The 23,107-nt window shown below is 44.1% G+C and overlaps 1 long non-coding RNA gene across 1 annotated transcript in view; it reads left to right on the top strand.

The window, feature by feature from the left end:
• LOC135974433 (uncharacterized) overlaps positions 1–23,107 on the top strand; it is a 32,917-nt gene that overhangs the window by 7,747 nt on the left and 2,063 nt on the right. The window contains exons 4-5 of the long non-coding RNA XR_010591703.1: positions 671–1,233; positions 20,782–20,927. This is a non-coding gene — a long non-coding RNA (uncharacterized LOC135974433). The remainder of the gene's footprint in view (positions 1–670; positions 1,234–20,781; positions 20,928–23,107) is intronic.

Here is a 23,107-nt window from a genome sequence, read left to right on the forward strand (position 1 = left end):
TAGTGCATTTTAAGTGTTCATAACTTGGTTAACCAAACACATTTTTTAAACATATTTTTCAGATAAATGTGGTATGCCATGCCATTATACTCACATTCACATTCCTCCTCAAGACCCACATGTTCTGACTGCTACAAGGAATGAGTCAGAGCCATTTAATCATTCTAGTTATAATAAGCTTTCTTTGCTTCACCATGCAATGGTAACTGTGTAGTTTCATTGTATTCTTGTCCATTTTCCCCTTCCCGCTGATGTTGTAGCATGTCTGAAAATAGGCTCTGATCTTGCCATCTTATCTATGCAGACAGATCCTGTACCTATGCAGAGCCATATTGCTTTAAATGGGACTTTGTGTGGGCATGTAGGTCTCCCCATCCAGTGAAAATTGCAGGATCAAGGTTTTAGATTTTAACTCTTCCAGGCAGACTATGCCTTCTAATTCATCCTGTGAGGTACACAGAACATTTTTGATGTTATAAAATATTTATGGAGGGGCTGGTCACAATTCCATAGTTAATGCTGGTTCTGTTTTGCAATTAAATAATAATTAGAGCAGTATACACACATTTGGACTATTCACATGACACATTTCATATTTTGAAATTTAGTTGTCAAAATCTCCAGCTTTCCTCTGATCAAAATGTACAATAAACCTTTGCTTTGTCAATAGGCAATTTGGATTTACCACAAACAGATGAGTACTCTAATCTGGAGACTGAAAGATGGTTTATCCAGGCTCTGAAACACTGACCCGTGAGGATTCTCTCTTGTAAATATGTTATCCTATGCATCTGTGAATGTTCTTTTTACCCACATAAAAGTCAAATCCTTTTTTTAAAAAAATCCTGCTAAGCTTTTGGCCTGAATGATGTCTTGTAGCAATGAAATTTACAGGTTAATTATGTATTATGTAAAAGCTGCATGTTTTAAATATGATGCCTTTCAGTTTTTACTGATTGTGCCCTTGTTGTTGTATAAGAGGGTAAATAGGAGCAGTCAATTTACCTTCTCTGTTCAGTTCAGTTTTTTTTTTTTTTTAACAGTTTTTATATTCCCTGTAACTCATCTTCCCTCTGAACTAAACAGTCCCAGGTCTTTCATTCTCTCCTCTGGAAATCTATCCGAGCCTCTAATCAACTTCACCACCCAGCTCTGGATTCCTATTTCTGCTACTGGTATATCTTTTTGATACAGGATGACCAGATTTGAGCACCGTATTTCATTGATATAGAGGTATTATATTATTTATTTCTTATTCCATTTTTATATATACTAGCATTTTGTTTGCTTTTTTGACTGCTATTGCACACCGAGTAGAGCTTACATTCACCTGTCCATAATGATACCCACGTCTTTTTCCTCAGGGATTAGTTAATTTAGAATCCATCAGTGTGTACACATAATTCTAGTCATTCCTTCCACTGTGCACTGCCTTGCATTTAACAATGAATTTAATCTGCCATCATGGTACCCATTTGCCTACCTTTGTTAGATCCCTCTGGAATTTCTCAGTCACCTAAAGTCAAAAGGCTGTGCCGAGATTTAAACATGGGCCTCCCTGACTTTGTTAAAGATCACCTGCTTTAGTGAAATAATTTTTGTCTTGTGCTATTTAAAAAAGAACATAATGCCCCAATAATTTAATGTAGGTAAGTAACTGTGAGCAAATTATGATTCTCTCTCTCTCTCTCTCTGATCCCTCCCTCCAAATATTTTTTTCTGGGGGGAAAAGATTTTCTGTAACCTCCTCCCACAGCAACATGCTCTGACCATAATACCTTAAAACAAACCTTTATGAAAAATTCACTATATAACTGAAATGCTCTGATAACCTCCAAAGTGCTATCACCCCACTGCACTATGTGAACGTTACATGCAAGTGTTTGCTTTCCTGTTATTTACTTATGGAATCTCATTTCTCTTCTCCATCCTCAGCTTATCTTTCATTCTTCCCTTCAGGCCCTTTCAAACCTTTGTCTCTTCTTTCTCCCTCCCAATCACACTCTCTCTATTCCTCCCCATCTTTCTACTCTCTCCTCTCCCCTCCCCCAACCTCTCCAACTGTTGTTTTCCAAACTCTCTATAGAATTCTCCTGCCTGAAGCCTCAGTTGCTAGGCAACGACTCTCACCTCACCATGTGAGCTTGTTGCCATGGTGACACTTCCCACTTCCCTTCCCTGGGCAGCTTGCTGTCATAGCACCCCCTGTCAGGGTAACAGTCAGTGGCAGAACACAGGCAAAATCTGTCTGAAATCTACTGAGTTTTCTGTTCCCATTAATTAGTCATAACAAGTCAATTGCCACCCATCACAAAACTCTTTAGTTTGCATCACCATCAAGGAGTTCAGCAGGATTAAGGTCCTTACCTCAGTCTCTTGATTTAAAACTCAGGATTTAGTCAGAATTCTCAGGACTGCCTATAAAATTTTTATTGTTGTATGCAGTGTTGGTGTAGCCGTGTCAGTCCCAGGATATTAGAATGACAAGGTGGGTGAGGTAATATCTTTTATTGGACCAACATAGTAACTAATCTGTTTCAAAACAGGGGCAATATATAATCCATTACCAAAAACAACAGAGTAAGACAATTTATATGATATATAAACAAAGTGTGACAGAATGAAGTACTATGAAGTACTGACCTTGTGAATTGGAGTAAGAGAAATAGGATGAAATTTAATAGTGAAAAGTGTAAGGTGATGCATTTAGGGATGACTAACAAGAATTTTAGTTACAAGCTGGGGACACGTCGGTTGGAAGTAACGGAGGAGGAGAGAGACCTCGGGGTCCTTGTGGACCGCAGGATGACTATGAGTCGACAATGTGACGTGGCGGTGAAAAAAGCCAATGCGGTCTTGGGATGCATTAGGCGAGGTATATCTAGTAGGGATAAGGAGGTGCTGCTTCCGTTGTACAAGGCACTGGTGAGACCTCATTTGGAGTACTGTGTACAGTTCTGGTCTCCCATCTTTAAAAAAGATGAACTCAAACTGGAACGGGTACAGAGAAGGGCCACTAGGATGATCAGAGGAATGGAAAACCTGTCGTATGAAAGGAGACTCGGGGAGCTAGGGTTGTTTAGCCTGACTAAACGAAGGCTGAGGGGGGATATGATTGCTCTCTTTAAATATATCAGAGGGATAAATACCAGGAAGGGAGCGGAATTATTCCAGCTCAGTACTAATGTGGACACGAGAACGAATGGATATAAATTGGCCATGGGGAAGTTTAGGCTTGAAATTAGACGAAGGTTTCTGACCGTCAGGGGGGTGAAATATTGGAACAGCCTTCCGAGGGAAACGGTGGGGGCGAAGGACCTGTCTGGTTTTAAAATTAAGCTAGATAAGTTTATGGAGGGAATGGTCTAATGGGATAACATGATTTTAGTCACAGGAACAGCGTGCCATCGCTGGTAAATAGTATAATGGCTAATAAGGGTAAGGCTGGAGAATCTTGCCTACGTGCTCGGGGTTTTACTGATCACCATATTTGGGGTCGGGAAGGAATTTTCCTCCAGGGTAGATTGGCAGAGGCCCTGGAGGTTTTTCGCCTTCCTCCGCAGCATGGGGCAGGGATCGCTAGCTGGAGGATTATCTGCTAATTGAAGTCTCTAAACCACAGGATTTGGGGACTTCAACAGCAGAGTCAAGGGTAAGGGTAGGGATGGCTTTGTGGCCTGCATCATGCAGGAGGTCAGACCAGATGATCATAATGGTCCCTTCTGACCTTAAAGTCTATGAGTCTATGAGTCTATGAAATTGCTATTTGTTAAGGAAAACCCACATCTCATTTTGACTGCCACTCCTGAATAATTTGGTCATCCCAAACTTGTAACAATAAAATCTTCAATAGTGTCCTGCCGCAACTCTTTGATGTATATGAAGTTGGGATATCTTGGATTTGAGAAGTTGGACTCATTCTGACCTATCACAAGTTGAAGATTACAGCATGCTGCATAGTAATGGAGATTGTAGCCTATTAAAAATCCATCTTTCACCCCTGGTATCACCTGTCAAATCAAGCACAAGTTAGTAGTTAGGAAAAATTGCTTCTAACTGATGGCTGTTGGTGACTTGTTTGAAATGGGCTAGGATCCAAGTTCAGTTCCTAGTGGGTGAAGCTTAGTTTTCAGGGAACATTTGAAAGGGTACAACTGCTATTTTTTGTGCCTCCCCCATCCCACTCCTGCCCCAACAGCAGCAGTAGTGGGTTGGGGCACAAATTACACCCTCACACAGATGGCCATATCATTCCTGACTAACCACCACCTTGGAACCTTTCACTCACTACATAGTTGAGCCGGAAATGAACACTCCCCACAGGAAATAAGCAAATCCCAAAAATAAGTGACTGAAAAATTAGTAATCCAAGAAGGTACCAGTTAATACATATAGAAGGTGGAGAAAACCATCACCCCCAAAAAGGATTCTCCTCCAAACCCTAAAGAGAGGTGGGTGAACGATAATCCTCCCAGGGTAGTATCTTCAGATAAAGAATCTATATACTAAGATTCCAGTTACTAGTTACAAAATAAAAATACTCTCCAGGAGTAAGAATGCTGCCCAGATAGTAAATAGCTTGAAGATGTTCCAAAACAAAAGGAGTAACATTAATACTGAACCTGGCAGCACAACCTAGGCCAATGCCAACAACATATATTAAATAGGGAAAGGATAAGATAAATCCAAAAGAATCATGCTGAACACTTCAACAGACTGAAGGTGCTTCCTGAAAAAAAAAGGGGGACTTCAAACATTTTCCAATTCAAATGAGAGACATTCCAAAACAAACAAACAAACTAGACATTAGAAGGGTTTGGGCTCTTCTGATTCTGAAACAGGTTCTGTAGAAACCAAAACAGGATCCTTCCCTAGATGCAGACTCCAAACTAGTAATGCTTTGTAAGCTTGTTGAGTTGAGACTAGCACTGGTTGAGTCTGTTAATCAAGAAGTTGGCTTAAAATAAAAAAAATCAAGAAGTTTGATTAAAATAAAATGGCTTTATGACAAAAAAAAAAAAAGACTTCCATATTTGTCCTTTTTTTCTTTAAGACAATTTCTAAACAAGAGATTTCAAAACTTGTTTTTCTTCGGTGGGAAAGAAATCTGTGTCTCTCCCTTTTGCCCCCCTCTAAAAAGACTTTGAACTCTGCATGTCTTTCTGCCTCAGGTCTCTCTCTCAATTGCTCTCTTTTGTATTTTGGATTCTCTCTCATGTCCAGTGTCTGAGCACTGTCCATCCTCTATAAGCTTAATTCTGGACCGGGTGACTTCCTTTGCTTGGCAAATTGTCATTGCTTTGTCAAGGATTAGTTCTGGATCTTCCAGTACTCTGCGGTTTTTCTTCCAGATTCCAGTCAAAATCGGGTCTCTTAGCAGGGACTCAGACCCCCAAAATTGCAAGATTGGCTCTTCAGCCTTAGATCAGTCACAAATTCTGTGGTTTCACATTTTTGTACGCCTAAAAACATCTTTCGTATGTTTTATTTTTATATGGAGTGCAGTACTCATTCTTGTAATAGTTTCATAGCCTCCTGTGCCTGAGTTAACTGAATGCTGTTAAACACATTAAGTACTTCAGAACCAGCTATTGTCAGAAATAAGGCTATCTACTGATTGCCTTCCTTTCATTGGCACCCATTGCTTACAGATCCTGAATAAAGTGCTCTTTAAGCCTTCTCCCATTGTTTTTAACTGCTCCATTCTTCCACTCAGGATACTTTAGATCCTTTTTACTCTGAGTACCATGCGTGTTCTACAGGGTATGTCTACACTGCAATTAAACACCCTGGCCTGTGTCAGCTGACTTTTTGGGCTTGGGATGGAGCCCGAGCTCTGGAACCCCATGAGGGGGAGGATCCCAGGGCCTGGGCTTCAGCCTGAACGTCTACACCACAGTTTTACGGCCCAGGCCTGCCACGGGTGTTAACTGCAGTGTAGACATGCCCTCGGTGCTTAAGGTGCCTGCAAGAGATCTGCCTTTATTCGGTGTTTGATTCTAAGTGGTTGTGTATAATGAGCTTCACAGCATGCCACCCACATGCTGGGCAGTGCATAAGTGAATACAACACTAGACAGTCCTGTGTTTGTAAGGCCCCAAAAAAACACAGTGTGAAGAAAATAAAGCTGAGAGAAGTTTTCAGTCCTAATTATATATGTACTTACCTGTACCCCTGAAGCAACTAAACCTGGCATAATCTAATTTATTTTGCAAGTCATCTTTAAGGTAGTCTGCAAATGAAAAAAACAGCAATTTCCTGCAGGCCCACAATGTAGTCAACCTATGAGATACTTACAACTGCTACCATTTGACTTTACTGTACTATTAGCTTTACATCTTTTGTAACACTCTAAGGCAGGTAGCATGTTGAAAAATTGAGGAGGACAATTGCAAAGAGGAAGTTGAGGCACAGTGTTCATCCTGACCAAGAAGTAGATCTTTTTAGATAATATAGAAAGTTTGCTACGCAACACCAAAGAGTTTCAATTTCTAAATATTAGAGATCTAAAACACTTTTCACCTCTTTCAACTGTCAACAATGGAATCAATAAGTAATTGCCCATACCTGTATCCAAAATCTCAGCTCATCATACTTTTAGTGCATGCTTCATTCAGTTAAGACTATGTATACATATTCAGTACATTATTCTGAAATGCTCACACCTATGTTCTCTTCAAAACAAATTTCTTCCAACAAGTCAAAACATATTCCCAAACGCAGCGATGTTCATATATGTGTCAAAACACTTCTTAACCAGTTAAGAGTTTTCACTCTTAGGGCTGGTCTACACTGGGGGTGGGGGTGGGGGGATCGATCCAAGATACGCAGTATCTTGTATCAAATTACCCGGGGTCCAGACGGCGCGGGATCGACGGCCGCGGCTCCCCCGTCGACTGCGCTACCGCCGCTCGCTCTGGTGGAGTTCCGGAGTCGACGGTGAGCGCGTTTGGGGATCGATATATCACATCTTAACGAGACACGATATATCGATCCCGGATAAATCGATTGCTACCCGCCGATACGGTGGGTAGTGAAGATGTACCCTTTGATAAAGTTAAGAGTGATTGAACACGTTTTCCTGACGTTTTCCTAAAGCATGTAATTCAGAGGCCAAACAGATTTCATCTCTAGAGGTAGTTTTAGATAGAATTGAGCAGCTAAAAGTACAGGTTTGAAAGAGGGCTATCTCAATTTTAATTATTATTTGAGATATCATTACCACAATACTGTTAGGCATTTCTGTTCTCTCCCCCAACCTTCTCTCAGCCCAAGTTATTTCCAGAGCAACTAGCAAAAGACAATTGCAGGCAAGCAATAAACAGCTCAGCTGATATGCAATTTAGACGCAGAGTTCCTGCCCCACATGCAAACACTTCCTTAGTACAAAATAAGATATAGTTCTGTAAATTCCTTGGGCAAGTTAATGACAGAAAGGCAAGGGAGGTGTCATTTGATTAGTTAAAATCTACAGAATCATAATTTCAATGGTGTCCCCCTCTGGAGTATGACAGGGGAGACTCCCAGGTGCAGGTCCTCCTGTTGGTGGACATTTTGATAATTCAATGTAATCAGACGTGGGTCAAGTTGGGTATCATTTGAAAGCCCTTTCTCTCACAAACACACTGGTACCAAAAATGACAGATCTAGAGCAACTATGCAGATATATATTAAAGAAAATGTTTAAAATTCAACTTTTTAAAATTAGACTTTAACACAGATATGTCAAACATGCAGCCCTCACAAAGTTAAATTGTGGTCCTTGACTAACAGTACTGTGTTATCAGCTAATGATACCTGATTAATTTTTTTAATGTTATAGATTACTATTGTCACGTTGTCTGGAGTGGCTCACAACTTACAACTCTAATATTTATCTTAACAATACTAACACACAGGTGAGAGAGACTGGTTTCCAGCTATGTATTTGTCAGTGTTCAGTGAGGCTTGGGGCCTTGCCATGAGCTGGCACCTGGTCTGCCAGCATCACAACTATAAATGGAAGGAGTGCTAAAAGTTTAATTGCTATCATCGGCAAAAAAGTTGTCCAGTGGTAACTGATTATCAGCTTTGTTTATTATGCCAAAAGCGTTGTAAGAAGGCGGTGGTTAAGATGTCAGCAGCCAGTTGTTACAGTACTGTGAACCAAATACTTAAAGAAGAAAGTTGCAATGCGCTATAGAAGCACACCTTCAAAAATGCTACCCAGATGTCTTCTTTGAAAAGCATATTGATGTGTTTGAAGTCATTTCCCAAAGGTTACTGGACTCGCGAGACCAGTTCCACACATTCACTATACATTCTGCTTTCTGTTTCACACCATGGAGAGCTGCAACATTACAAAACAGGTCAAGTAATTCAATGAGGTTGAATTAGTGACAAAGCCAACTTTTGGTGCAGTGATACATAAAGATGGTTAAATCTTTGCTGCTCTGTATTCTATCTCTCAGGACTGTTAATTGGCATTTACACCTTGCAGCACTGAAAGATGTTGTGGAATACTTTTTTGATTTAGATTTAACCAACTATTTTGAAATAATTGCCTGGGTATCTCACTGAAATAAGAGGTGTAGAAAAGTCTGACACTGACAGATGGGAGGAAGTTTGAAAAGGAAATTGGGTTATTAAAAGGTCGCCAGTTCTCTTCAGCACTTGGTTCAAATGAAGCCCTGGAGCATGAAAACAGAGCAGTGATAGGCATTGGGGGGTTGGTGGGCATAACACTCTGTGGTTTTTCCTGACCAACCCCAGAACTCCATTGAATTTTGAACAAATGTTAATCATGGCTAGGATGACTTCCTCAAAAGTAAACAAGCACCATCTAGACTCATTAGGTGCTTTTAAATGCCAAGAAGAGTTAATTTTAAAGCTACAGGATAAGTTTTCTCACACTGGTAATCCATTCATGTATGATGGACCAGCTCATTAATATCATGACAAGAGCAGTCTTCAGTGACGAGATAGCTAAAGATGTCAGTCAAATGGATACTTTGGGTCATGACACATATGAAGCCTTCAAAACCCAAAAAATTAAGAACATAAGAATGGCCCTACTGGGTCAGACCAATGGTCCATCTAGCACAGTATCCTGTTGTCTGACAGTGGCCAATGACAGGTGCTTCAGAGGGGATGAACGGAACAGGTAATCATTAAGTGATCCATCCTGTGTTGCCCATTCTGGTAAGCAGAGGCTAGGGACACTTCAGATCATGGTTTTGCAGCCTTGCGATCCTGGCTAATAGCCATTGATTCTCCATAAACTTATCTAGTTCTTTTTTGAACCCTGTTATAGTCTTGACCTTCACAACATCCTCTGGCAAAGAGTTCCACAGCTTGACTGCATTGTGTGAAGAAATACTTCCTTTTGTTTGTTTTAAACCGGCTGCCTATTAATTTCATTTGGTGACCCCTAATTCTTGTGTTATGAGAAGAAGTAAATAACACTTCCTTATTTACTTTCTCCACACCAGTCATGATCTTGTAGACTTCTATCATATCCCCCCTTAATCATCTCTTTTCAAAGCTGAAAAGTCCCAGTTTTATTAATCTCTTCTCTCATTGAAACTGTTCCATACCCCTAAGCATTTTCGTTGCTCTTTTCTGTACCTTTTCCAATTCCAATATATATTTTTTGAGATGGAGCGACCACATCTGCACTCAGTATTCAAGATGTGGGCATACGATGGATTTATATAGAGGCAATGATATTTTTTGTCTTATTATCTATCCCTTTCCTAATGAGTCCCAATATTCTGTTGGCTTTCTTGATGGCCACTGCACACTGAGTGAATGTTTTCAGAGAGCTATCCACAATTACTCCAAGATCTTTCTTGAGTGGTACCAATTAATTTAGACCCCATCATCCTATATATATAGCTGGGATTATGTTTTCTAATGTGCATTACTTTGTATTTATCAACATTGAATTTAATCTGCCATTTTGTTGCCCAGTCACCCAGTTTTGTGAGATCCCAACTCTCCACAGTCTTCTTTGGACTTAATTATTTTGAGTAGTTTTGTATCATCTGCAAATTTTGCCCCCTCACTGTTTACCCATTTTTCCAGATTATTTATAAATATGTTGAACAATACTAGTTCCAGTACAGACTCCTGGGAGACACCACTATTTACCTCGCTCCATTCTGAAAACTGACCATTTGTTCCTACCCTTTGATTCCTATCTTTTAACTAGTTACTGATCCATGAGAGGACCTTCACTCTTATCCCATGACAGCTTATCAGTTCATCTGTCCATGGGCTTCAATCAAGAAGAACAGACTAAAGCTGTGCTCAAATGCAAAGCAAAAAAGTCAGTGAAAATGGTAGAGACTATTACAGAGCTAACCGCAGAGAGGTCAATTTTGCTTGTCTCCTGGTCATGTCTGGATCCCAGCATGATGTTGATCTACATGAGATTTTGGGAAAGTATGAGTTCTCGGTGGTACCACGACTGATGTTTGAGTGTGATGGAACGATGCATATCTGTCAAGCAAAAAACAAACTAATGCACATCTTGCATGGCCTTATGCCAACAGAGCCCTTTCAAGATAGCAATCACAGATGGTATGGCTGAGATAGAAGCTCTTGCCAAACCAGACACTGTTAACAGCTGCTGAGATTTGGTTTTATTATGAGTACAGGTACAACTCTGTCACGGAGGTCACAGAAGTCCTGGATTCCGTGACTTTCTAAGACCTCCAAGACTACTTCTGGGATAGGGCTGGAGCAGCAGCAGGGCTGCAGCAGCAGCCTGCAGTCAACCTCACGGCTACCTGAGCAGCAATCCCAGGGCTGCCGGAGCAGCTAACCAGCGGTCAGCCTAGGCCACCCAAGCAGCGATTGGTAGCCAGCCCCGGGGCTGCCAGAGTAGTGGTCCCCAGGGCTGCCAGAACAGCTGGCTGGCAGTCAGTCCCAGCCAATGGAGCAGCAATCCATGGGCTACCAGAACAGTGGCTGGCAGCATTCCCTGGGGCTGCCAGAGAAGCGACTGGCAGACAGCCCCAGGGCCACCGAAGCAGTAGTCCCTGGGGTTGGGTTAGCCCCCCGGGTGGACTAGCAGCCGGACTGGAGCAACTGCTGGAGGTCAGCCCTGGGCAGTGGTCTGACTGTTTGTCTGCCTCCCCCAGAGTATATTTAGTAAAAGTCAGGGACAGGCTGTGGCTTCCGTGAATTTTTGTTTATTGCCCATGACCTGTCCCTGACTTTTACTAAAAATACCCATGACAGAATCTTAATTATGAGATTTCATTATGAGACTACAGAGATCTATGATGTCCACCTCATGTCTCACACGTATGCAGAGGAAACCATTATAAATATTACCAGAAAGAAGAGATTTGATGGTATTGCACCTGTTCATGAAGTCAATGATTTTAGTATTGGACATCTCCAATGTCATAATGATGAAGCTACTTTCTCATACTTGCACACAGGACGACTTAAAATGCATACTTTGCAGGAAAAACACTCCAGGCATGAGCATTGTTTGAAGAATTCAGTTGTCACATGGCATAATGAAGCTGCTACCTCACACTGTTCAGCAGAATTTCTTTGTAGCTCCCATGAGGAGGCTGACACAAAGGGTATGTCTACACTACGAGAGTAGTTCGATTTTACTTAAAGCGAATTTGTGGAACCGATATTACAAAGTCGAACGTGTGTATCCACACTAAGGACAGTAATTCGACTTTGTGAGTCCACACTAACGGGGCAAGCGTAGACGTTGGAAGCGGTGCACTGTGGGCAGCTATCCCACAGTTCCCGCAGTCCCCGCTGCCCATTGGAATTCTGGGTCGAGCCCCCAATGCCTGCTGGGGCAAAAAATGTGTTGAGGGTAGTTTTGGGTAACTGTCGTCATTCAACCCTCCCTCCGTGAAAGCGCCGGCGGGCAATCAGTTTGCGCACTTTTCTGGTGGTTGACAGTGCGGACGCCACAGCACTGCGAGCATGGAGCCCGCTGTGATCATCGCTGCAGTTATGGCCGTTGTCAACACCTCGCACCTTATCATCCACCTTTTCCAGAGGCAGATTCTGAGAAATCGGGCGAGGAGGCTACAGCAGCGCAGTGAAGACATTAAGTCTGAGAGGGGCACAGACCTCTCACAAAGCACGGGACCCCGCGCCATGAACATCATGGTGGCAATGAGTCATGTTGATGCTGTGGAACGGCGATTCTGGGCCCGGGAAACAAGCACGGACTGGTGGGACTGCATAGTGCTGCAGATCTGGGATGAATCATAGTGGCTGTGAAACTTTTGGATGCGTAAGGGAACTTGCCTGGAACTTTGTGAGTTGCTGTCCTCTGCCCTGAAGCGCAAGGACACCCAGATGCGAGCAGCCCTGACTGTCCGGAAGCGAGTGGCCATAACCCTCTGGAAGCTTGCAATGCCAGACAGCTACCGGTCAGTCGTGAACCAATTTGGAGTGGGCAAATCTACCGTGGGGGTTGCTGTGATGCAAGTAGCCAACGCAATCGTTGAGCTACTGCTCTCAAAGATAGTGACCCTAGGAAACGTGCAGGTCATCATAGATGGCTTCGCTGCGATGGGATTCCCAAACTGCGGTGGGGCTATAGATGGAACTCACATCCCTATCCTGGGACCGGAGCAGGCCAGGCCAGCCAGTACATTAACCGAAAGGGCTACTTTTCAATGGTGCTGCAAGCACTGGTGGACCATAGGGGACGTTTTACCAACATCAACGTCAGATAGCCGGGCAAGGTTCATGATGCTTGCGTTTTCAGGAACTCTGGTCTGTTTAGACGGCTGCAGGAAGGTATTTACTTCCCGGACCACAAAATAACTGTTGGGGATGTGGAAATGCCTATAGTGATCCTCGGGGACCCAGCCTACTTGCTCATGCCCTGGCTCATGAAGCCCTATACAGGCGCCCTGGACAGTGAAAAAGAACTCTTCAACTACCGGCTGAGCAAGTGCAGAATGGTGGTAGAGTGTGCTTTTGGACGTCTGAAGGGGAGATGGAGAAGCTTACTGACTCGCTCTGATCTCAGCGAAACCAATATCCCCATTGTTATTGCAGCATGCTGTGTGCTCCACAGTCTCTGTGAGAGCAAGGGGGAGACGTTTATGGCGGGATGGGAGGTTGAGGCAAATCGCCTGGCTGCTGATTACACTGCTCTACAGCCAAAATGCTTCTGAAATAAATGTAGTCAAACTTTACTAATTCAGGATCACTGAGAACGAAAATGATGCTTAAAATTGTTGATTGGCTCTAGTTTTCAAGATATGCTATTGGGTCAGTATATACGACCTATGACTTGGGAATGGCGGAGGATAAGGGAGTTATAAAGGGAAAGGATCTCAATTTAAATCAGAAATGACTAAAATACATCTTTGACTGGATCTATAAATAAATCTATGACTGGGTTTGGACAGTACTTGCTTTTTAGGCAAAACAATGAATGATGCAATCTGAAGCTGGTATTGCGTCACACATGATATGAATTGCATCATGTTATTCCTAGAAGTCATGGATGATGCAATCATAACGAAGCTTACATCACTCTGCTGAACAAATTGCCCTATATCAGCTCTAGAAATCATTCAGTGTCGTGCTCTCTTATTTGTCAGTGTTTGATTTTGCAAAGGGACACATTTCTGTTTAGCCAAAGTGAGCAGAGATGCCTCGTACTTGTGTGAACAGTGCAGATAACTTCTGCTATGTTTGTGGTGAAGTGACTGTTGCATCACAAAAGTGCAGTATAACCACTATGGTTAAGAAAGCCTATCACCTTTTTTTTGGCTGCAAAGTTGGAGATCGGGACAAGAGGTGGGCCCCACACATATGTTGCAACACTTGTGCAACAAATCTTCGCCAGTGGTTGAACAGGAAAAGGAAATCTATGCCTTTTGCAGTGCCAATGATTTGGAGAGAGCCAACAGATCATACCAGCAATTGTTACTTCTGCATGGTGCCTTCAGTTCGGAAAGGTGTGTCAAAGAAGAAAAAGTGGATTGTGCATTATCCAAACATTCCATTAGCTATACACCCAGTACCCCGTGGAGAAGGACTGCCGGTTCCTGATGCACCAGATTCATTCTCACTTGAGTCAGACGAGGAAGAGGATGAAACTTCTGGTCCTGAACCATCAATGTCACAGGACCCACATTTTCTCCCATCCTCCTCCTCTGAACCACACCTCATACCACAAGGTGAACTGAATGACCTTGTCAGGAATTTGGAACTACCCAAGAGTAAGGCAGAGCTGTTGGGCTCCAGACTACAGCAGTGGAATCGCCTGGCAGGTGATGTTAGGGTTTCCATGTTCCGTGACTGTCAAAAGGATCTTGTCCCATTCTTCTTCATGGAAGGTGATCTTGTAGCCTGCAACAACATCGATGGTGTGATGGCAGCCCTCAACATCGTTCACGATCCAGATGAGTGGAGACTGTTCATTGATTCATCAAAGACGAGTCTTAAAGCTGTTTTACTGCATAATGGCAATGTTTTGCCATCAATTCCAGTTGGTCATGCAGTCCATATGAAGGAAACCTATGACAACATGAAACAACTTTTGAGGTGCATAAACTATGACCAACATCAGTGGCAGCTTTGTGGCGATTTGAAGGTTGTTGCACTCTTGCTTGGTTTGCAGACTGGATACACAAAGTACTGCTGTTTTCTCTGCGAATGGGATAGTAGTGCAAGAGAGTCCCACTACATCAAGAAAGATTGGCCACTCCGACAGTCATTGAAGCCTGGGAGGAAAAGTGTTCAATATCCACCACTTGTTGAATCAAGGAAGATTTTGTTACCACCCTTACACATCAAGCTGGGTCTGATAAAGAACTTTATCAAGGCCATTGACAAAACACAAGCAGCTTTCAAGTACCTCCGTGGAAAATTTCCAAGGTTAAGTGAAGCTAAGATAAAAGAAGGTGTCTTTGTTGGTCCTCAGATTCGTGAACTTCTTCGAGATGATGCATTTGACCATGCACTGCGTGGCAAGGAAAAGACGGCATGGAAAGCCTTCCAGTTAGTGGCACTAAATTTTCTCGGAAACAACAAGGCAGACAACTACAGGTTGTTGGTGGAAAACCTCCTCAAGGCATACAAAAGCCTTGGTTGCAACATGTCACTAAAGATACATTTTTTGCACTCTCATCTAGATTTTTTTCCACCGAACCGCGGAGTAGTGAGCGACGAGCACGGCAAGCGATTTCACCAGGACATTGCAACAATGGAGAAACACTATCAGGGCAAATGGAGCCCATCAATGCTTGCAGACTATTGCTGGACAGTGACAAGAGATGCTCCATTTAATGAATACAAGAGACAAGCCAAGAAGCACCGAGTAGACACTGAATAGGACTAAACGATGTACATAATATTTTTTTTGCCTTTTGTTTCATAATAAATTTTATTGCTATAACCCTTCTGCTGATTTTTAAAGTGTTACATAAACAGGACAGGTGAAATATTATCATGTAAAGCAACCATAAACACATGAAAAGACTTAGGTTTACAATTTATGATTAAAACTCTACTATCTACACAATATACATAGACATAAAATGTAAAAACTTAAATATCTTAGAAACAGTAGCCAATCTGTTGTTTTAATTGTCATATTTGAATTCAATACATCAAAATACATAATAAATAGCACATTTTATCTCTGAAGCAGACGACATCTCAAAAATTGTAGACCAGTGTTACGCCCAGCGGGATGCGCTGTGCATCCGGGAAGCTTTGAAAGCTAGGTTCCAGAGTGAGCAGGGTAACCTGTGACTATTAAGTTTGTTTAAACAGAACTGAACCTGCCCCCATTTCTTTACCCAGTTAATGTTGACTATCATCTCCAGTTACCAACCCCCTTCCAACACACCTTTAAAAATAAAATAAATGAAACTTTGTTCATTAACACTGTTTTCTTTATTAAGCGTTTCGTGGTAAAGTGTTGAAACTGGGACGCAGACTGTGGTGGGGAGTGGGTGTAGTGATGGAAAAGATGTTTCTAAACTCGAGGAATGACTGGCTCCTGCTCCTAGAGCGGTCCGCAGTGGTGGACTGGTTGTTTCAACGGAGCCTGCCACCCCTCCTTTTTGGGACTCTGTGTGTGGGGGCTATGTGACTTTGTGGCGGGGGAGGGCGGTTACAGATCTCCTGCTACGTGGCTCTGTCATTCAGGCTAAGGACCGCTGCATAAGATCTGTAACCGCCCTCCCCCACCACAAAGTCTCATAGCCCCCCCCCCCCCCCCCGAACATGAAAACCACCTCCCAGACTGACCAGGGTGTCTAGTGACTGCAATGTGTGTGTGACCTTCTGCTGAACCTGCCCCTGTGTCTGTACCCTAGTAAAGGTGACTGTCCTCTCCAATTACCAACCCCTTCCCCCCCTTCAAACACACTCTCCTCTAAAAGAACATGAAGGAAACAATAAAAAATACATTTCTGTTAATTACTAACAACTACACAGTTAGGGGATGAAACTGGGACGGGGGCTTGGGTGAGGTGCTTTTGGAGTGAAGGAAAGGACTTATCAAATCTTTGGGAATGAGAGCCTTCTGCTACTTGAGCAGTCTGCAGGGGTGGAGTGACTGTTTTCACGGCCTCTGCTGCCCCTCCTTCTTGGGACTTTGGGTGAGGGGGGGATGGGACTTTGTGGCGGGGGAGGGCGGTTAGAGATAGAATGCAGCGAGGCTCTGTCCTCCTGCCTCCGGTCCTGCAGAACATCTACAAGGCGGAGCGTGTCTGTTTTCTCCCTCATTAGTCCAAGCAGCATTTGAGTCGCCTGCTGGTCTTCCTGCTGCCACTTGTCCTCCCGTTCGCTGTGTGATCACTGGTATTGCGACATGTTCTCCCTCCACTGGGTCTGCTGTGCCGCCTCGGCTCGGGAGCAGCCCATAAGTTCTGAGAACATCTTGTCCCGTGTTCTTCTCTTTCATCGCCTGATCTGCGCCAGGCTCTGGGAGGGGGATGCCAGGGTAGCTCGGGAGACACTCGCAGCTGTGGGATGGGAAAAAGGGAGCGAATTCCTCACAAAGATACAGTTTTGCGAACAATGAATATAGTCTCTCTGTGAACAAGACCATGCACAGTACCTATCACATGCGCACTCAGTACAAGGTCAAATTTTCGGCCTTCCCATTGAGTGCCTGGGGTCTTGCTGTACAGATCACACAAGCGGGGCCGGACAACGGAATTTGGCTAGCAGGCAGACATGGTAAGCCGTAGACTTTTGGCTGCTTAAAGCTTAATTTATAGCAGTGCCCTCCTTTCACATTCCAAGCAATGCTCCTAGCATTGGCCAGTTCCGGCAATCCGGCCAGCATGAACTCTGCCCCTGTCCCAACCCCCTCGCGGCTGTCCCCGGGAAAGATCCCTGCATGCTGCCCCTGTCCCGCCTCCACCGCATGGCTGTAAACCGCCGGTTACAGTTATGTAACAGAATAGGCAATCAGTCCCAATACTAACATTCCCCTAATTCAAAGCAGGTCACTATGAGTGATATCACTCTGATGAGGATTTCGGAGACAGAGAAAGACCGCATGCTGTGCGAATGCCAGCAAACACCAGGGCCGTATGCCACCATGCTTTGCGAGGCAATGATCCCAGAGTACTTGCTGCTAGCCTGGCGCGGAAAAGTTTCCTACCATGGATGACGCAATAAGGCCGCTCTCCCCAGGAACCTGATGCAAAGGCTTTTACAATACCTCCAGGAGAGCTTCGTGGAGATGTCTCAGGAGGATTTCTGCTCTATCCCCGGACATATTGACAGAATTTTCCAGTAGCTGCACTGGCAAGGACTAAAAACTAAAGCGCCTAGGGCAAACTAATCATGAAAAACCCATTGTTAAGATACCATTCCTATTCTGTTAAAAATAAATGTTTAAAACACTTACCTACTGATGTTTCCCATGATTCACGGTCCGGGTTACCGCCTTGGAAGGGTTGGTAGGGGATCTCCGTGAGGGTGATGAAGAGATCCTGGCTGTCGGGGAAATCAGCGTTGAAAGCACTGTCGACTGCCTCGTCCTCCTCATCTCCTTCCTCATCTTCCCCATCCGTGAACCTCTCCAAGGAAGCGGCCATCGACAATACCCCATCGTCAGAGTCACGGACAGTGGTGGGGCATTGGTGACGGCCGCACCTAGAATGGAATGCAGTGCCTCATAGAAACGGCATGTCTGGGGCTGGGATCCGGAGCGTCCGTTTGACTCTTTGGTCTTCTGGTACCCTTGTCTCAGCTCCTTGATTTTCACGCGGCACTGCGTTGCATCCCAGCTGTATCCTCTCTCAGTCATGGCTTTTGAGATCTTCTCGTAGATCTTCACATTCCGTTTTTTCGATCGCAGCTCTGAAAGCACGGACTCATCGCCCCACACAGCGATCAGATCCAATCACTGTATACCCATCAGAGATGTGTTCCTGTCACTCAAACCATTAAAAGACACCACAATACCAGATTTCCACACCAAGAAGTGATACTATTGGAAGGCTGGTTGGAAAGACCAAATTATTTTACTGGAAGACATTTGATTCAGCTGAGACAGTCACTGATGAGGTCATAAATGCATTGGAGGTGATCATATACTGAGTTTACCAGTTGAAGACCAACATTATGACACTTGCAGAATTACATTGGTGGATGTTTTCCAGGAATCAGACAAATTTCCACTGACAAGGGGTGCATTTATACCTGCTAACAAGAGTGCAAATTATCAAGCAATAGAATGACTTTGGGATGATTGAGTGCATCCAAAACTACCCTCCCCTCTCAGGCCTGGATGGGTCTTGGAGGATTGACTGATCACACCAGTTACGTGTGAAATACCATGCACTCTCAAATCAGTTCTTTAGCTAATCAAACGCTTGTGTGCAGTCTATATGCTCACCAAGCTGCAAATATTTGGCCAGCCGCCTGCCTTGTATGGAGATGCATGAGTGCTGCGCAGATGAAAATCTGTGTGACAATGTTTCTAGCAGTGATGCCTTATATGGAGACAACACTGATCATGACTTTGATGAATAAATATTTTCAGTCCCAAATGTCCAGGCTAACTTTCCTAAAATTACTAAAGATCAATGTATCCCTGTGTTAAAGTATAATTTTTAAAAATGTTAATTTTTAAATAAATATAAATCTACACAATTGCTCTACGTTTGTCATGTTTTGTACCACTGTGTTCATGGGAGAAAAGGCTTTCAAATGATACCCAATTTGACCCATTCTGATGACTGTATTATCAAAATTTATACCAACTGGGAAGGAGCTGGGAAGGAGCAGTGAGTACCCCCTGCCACACTGCAGAGGGTGACACCACTGAAATTGATTTTGTAAATTTTTACTAATTAAATGACACCTCCCTTACCTTTCTATTGGTAACTTGCCCATGGAATGAGATTTTATTACATTATGTTCTCAGAATAATAAGAAAACTGAGATAAAAGCAGAATGGTTTCCGTAACACTGAGGCTCTCAAGGATGTCAGCTGCTTGATTAGGCCATACTAACTTGGTCATATCAAAGAATGCATGGGATGAAATGATGTTTTTTTAATTAAAGAGCCTCTCTTTTTTTAGCTAGTGAAGTTTTGTTTGCTGTTTAGAATGAATTTATAACTTCAGTCTAGTTTTTGGAAGACAAGTCACATTAATAGATTCCAGGTGGCTAATGTGTCACACAGCTGTTACAATTAATTTTTCTTTCAAAGTTTGAACATCTTAGACTCTTTAGTGAAAGATTATGCAAAAGCATTCTGAATGAAAAATATGCCTAGCAATATCTCAAGTATCTAAAGTACTAGGGTACTTTCACGTTGTAAATATGATCAAGGCTACACAGGTTTTAAAACAGTACTTTTGCACTAAGTCGTGGCAAACTGTTGTCTTCAGCACTGAATTTCCCAAACTGCACAGAATCATCTGTATCCTACTTCTTACAGTACAAAACCCCTGTACCATTACACATCTTTCCTTGTTAATCAAAAATAAAATTAGGTCTAATTAACTGATATAACAAAATGAGGTATAAGGCAGAATTCAAAGGATAGCAAAGCTGGTAGGGTGCTTAATGAACCAAAACGCTTCTGCTCAGTAACTATGCAGAGGTAGCAGTAACACAGCACCTAGGCCTGGTCTACATTTTTCAATTAGGTTGATGTGAGTCATCTTACATTGATCTATTTCTGCATATGTCTACACTCAAATTTGTGTCTGGCTTAGGTAAGCTCCCTGTTATGGCAACACAGTAAAGTCACCTCCCCAGATGACATGGAACCACGGTCAATTTACTGAGGTCAATACAGTGCAAGTGTAGGCACTGTATGACTTGTGTCCTCCAGGAGCTCCAGTGTCCCACAATACCCCATTCCCTGCGACAGTGACTGCTCTGGTCACAATTGTAAACTCCATTGCCCAGGGGTCATGGAGACTGGAGGCCATCCCCCATTCCTTTGAAGCCCCCTGTGTTAACGTTCAACCTAGCCAACAGGGACAGGAACTTGAGTTGGCATACAGTATCTGATCACCTGTGGAAACAGTTTGTCAGTCCACCCACCTCCCTCTCATGTGTGATGTAAAAGACAGATGTGGATGCTTCAAAAACAGTTAAAGATTAAGGAATAAATAACCCAACACAAATGCAAGTGTGGCTGCCCCCAACTGGACGTGAAGCCCGGAGACCCATACAACCCTTAACCTTGGCTATATTTAAACTAAACAAAAGGAAAACACAAACCACCCCAATACTGTATTGAGCCAGAGGAGACAACGTCAGGTAAGACAAAACAGCTGATGGTGATGTATCTCATTGTAGCTTGAGAGCGTTGGATCCGAATCCTGGACCTCAAACCAAGCTTTGCAGCCAGACTTGGGCTATGGGAGGGAGGAGCACAGGACCTTTGGCGAAGCTCTACCAGAACTAGGATTGAAGATAAAGATGTCACTGGAATCAGGATATAGGTAGGTGTTACAGTTGGTGAGTGATGATAAGTGATGTCTTCTGGGCTGATGGTGTGGGTCCAGAGTCACTGAGGAGATCCTCGACGTCCGCGCAAATCAACATGATAGCTGGCTGCCACTCTGATGGACAGCAAGAATGCTCAGACACCCAGCCCTTTTTATAGACTCAATGGTGCGAACCTAGCAGTCTGAGCTGGTTCTAACTGCCTCCTAAGAGGCCATTGTTCTTTTCCCGCCACTAGTTTGAAAAGGTTCGAAAGTTCTGACAAAAAGGAGAAACATGGAGTCCGAGTTGTCATTATGGCACAACAATAGGGGTGAGTTCTATGGGCCCGTGGTGCCTGGTCACCAGGAATATTCCTGGACCAGGGCTCGACTCCAGCAATGTTTGAGGCTGGGTTTCTCCCTCGGCCCTGCCTTCTGCCCCCCAGGTGCTCCCCCCCATGCATCCCCCGGGCGATTTAAAACAGCCTAGGGCCCCCACTCACCAGTGGAGCTGAGCGGCTTCCTGCCTGCTTGCTCCACGTGGCTGATGGCCCCTCCCTGCGGCTACTGGGCGGGGTGGGTCTGAGTCTACGCGTGCTGCTCACGCCCCTGCAGCCAATAGGAAGCTCTGGGGGCAGTGCCTGGGAGTAGCAGTGCGCGGAGACCTCCTGGCTCACCCTGCCTACGAGCCCCAGGTAAGCGCCGTACCCCCCTACCCTCTCCCCGAGCCTGCACCCTCTCCCCTTTCCCACACATCCCCTCCTGCCCCCAAATTCCCTCCCAGAGCGTGCACCTCCCCCCCTTCACACACACCCCCTCCGGCTCATACCCCCAAACTCCCTCCCAGAGCCTGCATCCCCTTTCCCAAACACCCCCTCCTGCCCCCAAACTCCCTTCCAGAGCTTGCACCTCTTCCCCTTCCCACACCGCCCCCTCCGGCTCCTGCCCCCAAACTCCCTCCCAGAGCCTGCACCCCCTCCCATCCCCAAACTCCCTCCCAGAGCCTTAGGCAGGTGTGGGGGCAGAGTTTGTGGGAGCAGGCTCTGGGCGTTCTGGGCACCACCAAAATTTCTACAAACCTGCCGCCCCTGGGCACAACACCATCTTGAATCATGGACTCCATTGATTTCTGTTCTATAATTAACTCATTTTATACTAATCATTATAGCAAACACATTAATTCAAACTTAAACACTACCATTAACATCACTGAACATACATTTAGGACAAAACTTCCCAACACGGGCATATTTTTGAAATGCCGTTTCCTGATTGCCCACCTTGGTAAGCACACTTATACACAACAAAAGAGAGACGCTAACTGCCCAACCAACCATGTCAGCTCCCCACACTAGACACGCTCCTGCCTGGAGTGGACAGGAGGTATTGGATCTTCTGGGCCTGTAAGGAGAAGAGATTGTGCAAGCATAGCTGTGGACATCTATGAAAAGATTGCACAGAGGTATGCAGAAAAAGAGGTATGACAGGAATGAATAGCAGTGCCACGTGAAAGTGAAGGAACTATACCAGGCATACTTACAAGGCCAGAAATCGATCTGGTGCTGAGCTGCAGACCCCACCATTACCTCACAAACCACCATGGTACCGTGGAGGAGCCCAAGACAGAGACCCCTGCTACGAGCAATGAGGAGGGAGCAGATGTGACAGGGGGTGGTTCTGTCATGTCATGAGCCTTTATCTGTTTGAGACTCCACCAAAGTCTAGCCAGTCCTGCCAGCTGAGCATCAACAAGCACAATGAAGGGAAAGAGACTTGGGTAAGTGCATGTGTACATTTTTCCTTACAGTGTTTACATATAAAAGGTGGTGCCCAGCCCATCCTCAAGTTAACAAGACACAGGTATCGACTTTTCATTGTTTTACATGTCTGAGAAAAAGTAGCAGTACAACGAAGAGAGGTAGAGTTAGTATCTGCTTTTCATTCCCCTCTTGGTGGGAGGGAGAGGTGCACATGTAGCAGTGTGTTTATATACATATCCCTTGTAGCATTCTCAGAGAGCTCAGTGAAACTTTCATGGAGATACTCTGCAATCGTCTCCTGGAGGTTTCTAGGGATGGTGGCCTTATTTCTTCCTTCACAGTAGGATTGTTTCCCATGGCACTCCATGATTAGTTCAACTGGCATCATTGTAGTAAACAGGTTAATGGCATAGGGGCCCAGGGAGCTTCGGGATG

This window comes from Chrysemys picta, chromosome 1, assembly GCF_011386835.1.
Source record: "Chrysemys picta bellii isolate R12L10 chromosome 1, ASM1138683v2, whole genome shotgun sequence".
NCBI lineage: Eukaryota > Metazoa > Chordata > Testudines > Emydidae > Chrysemys > Chrysemys picta.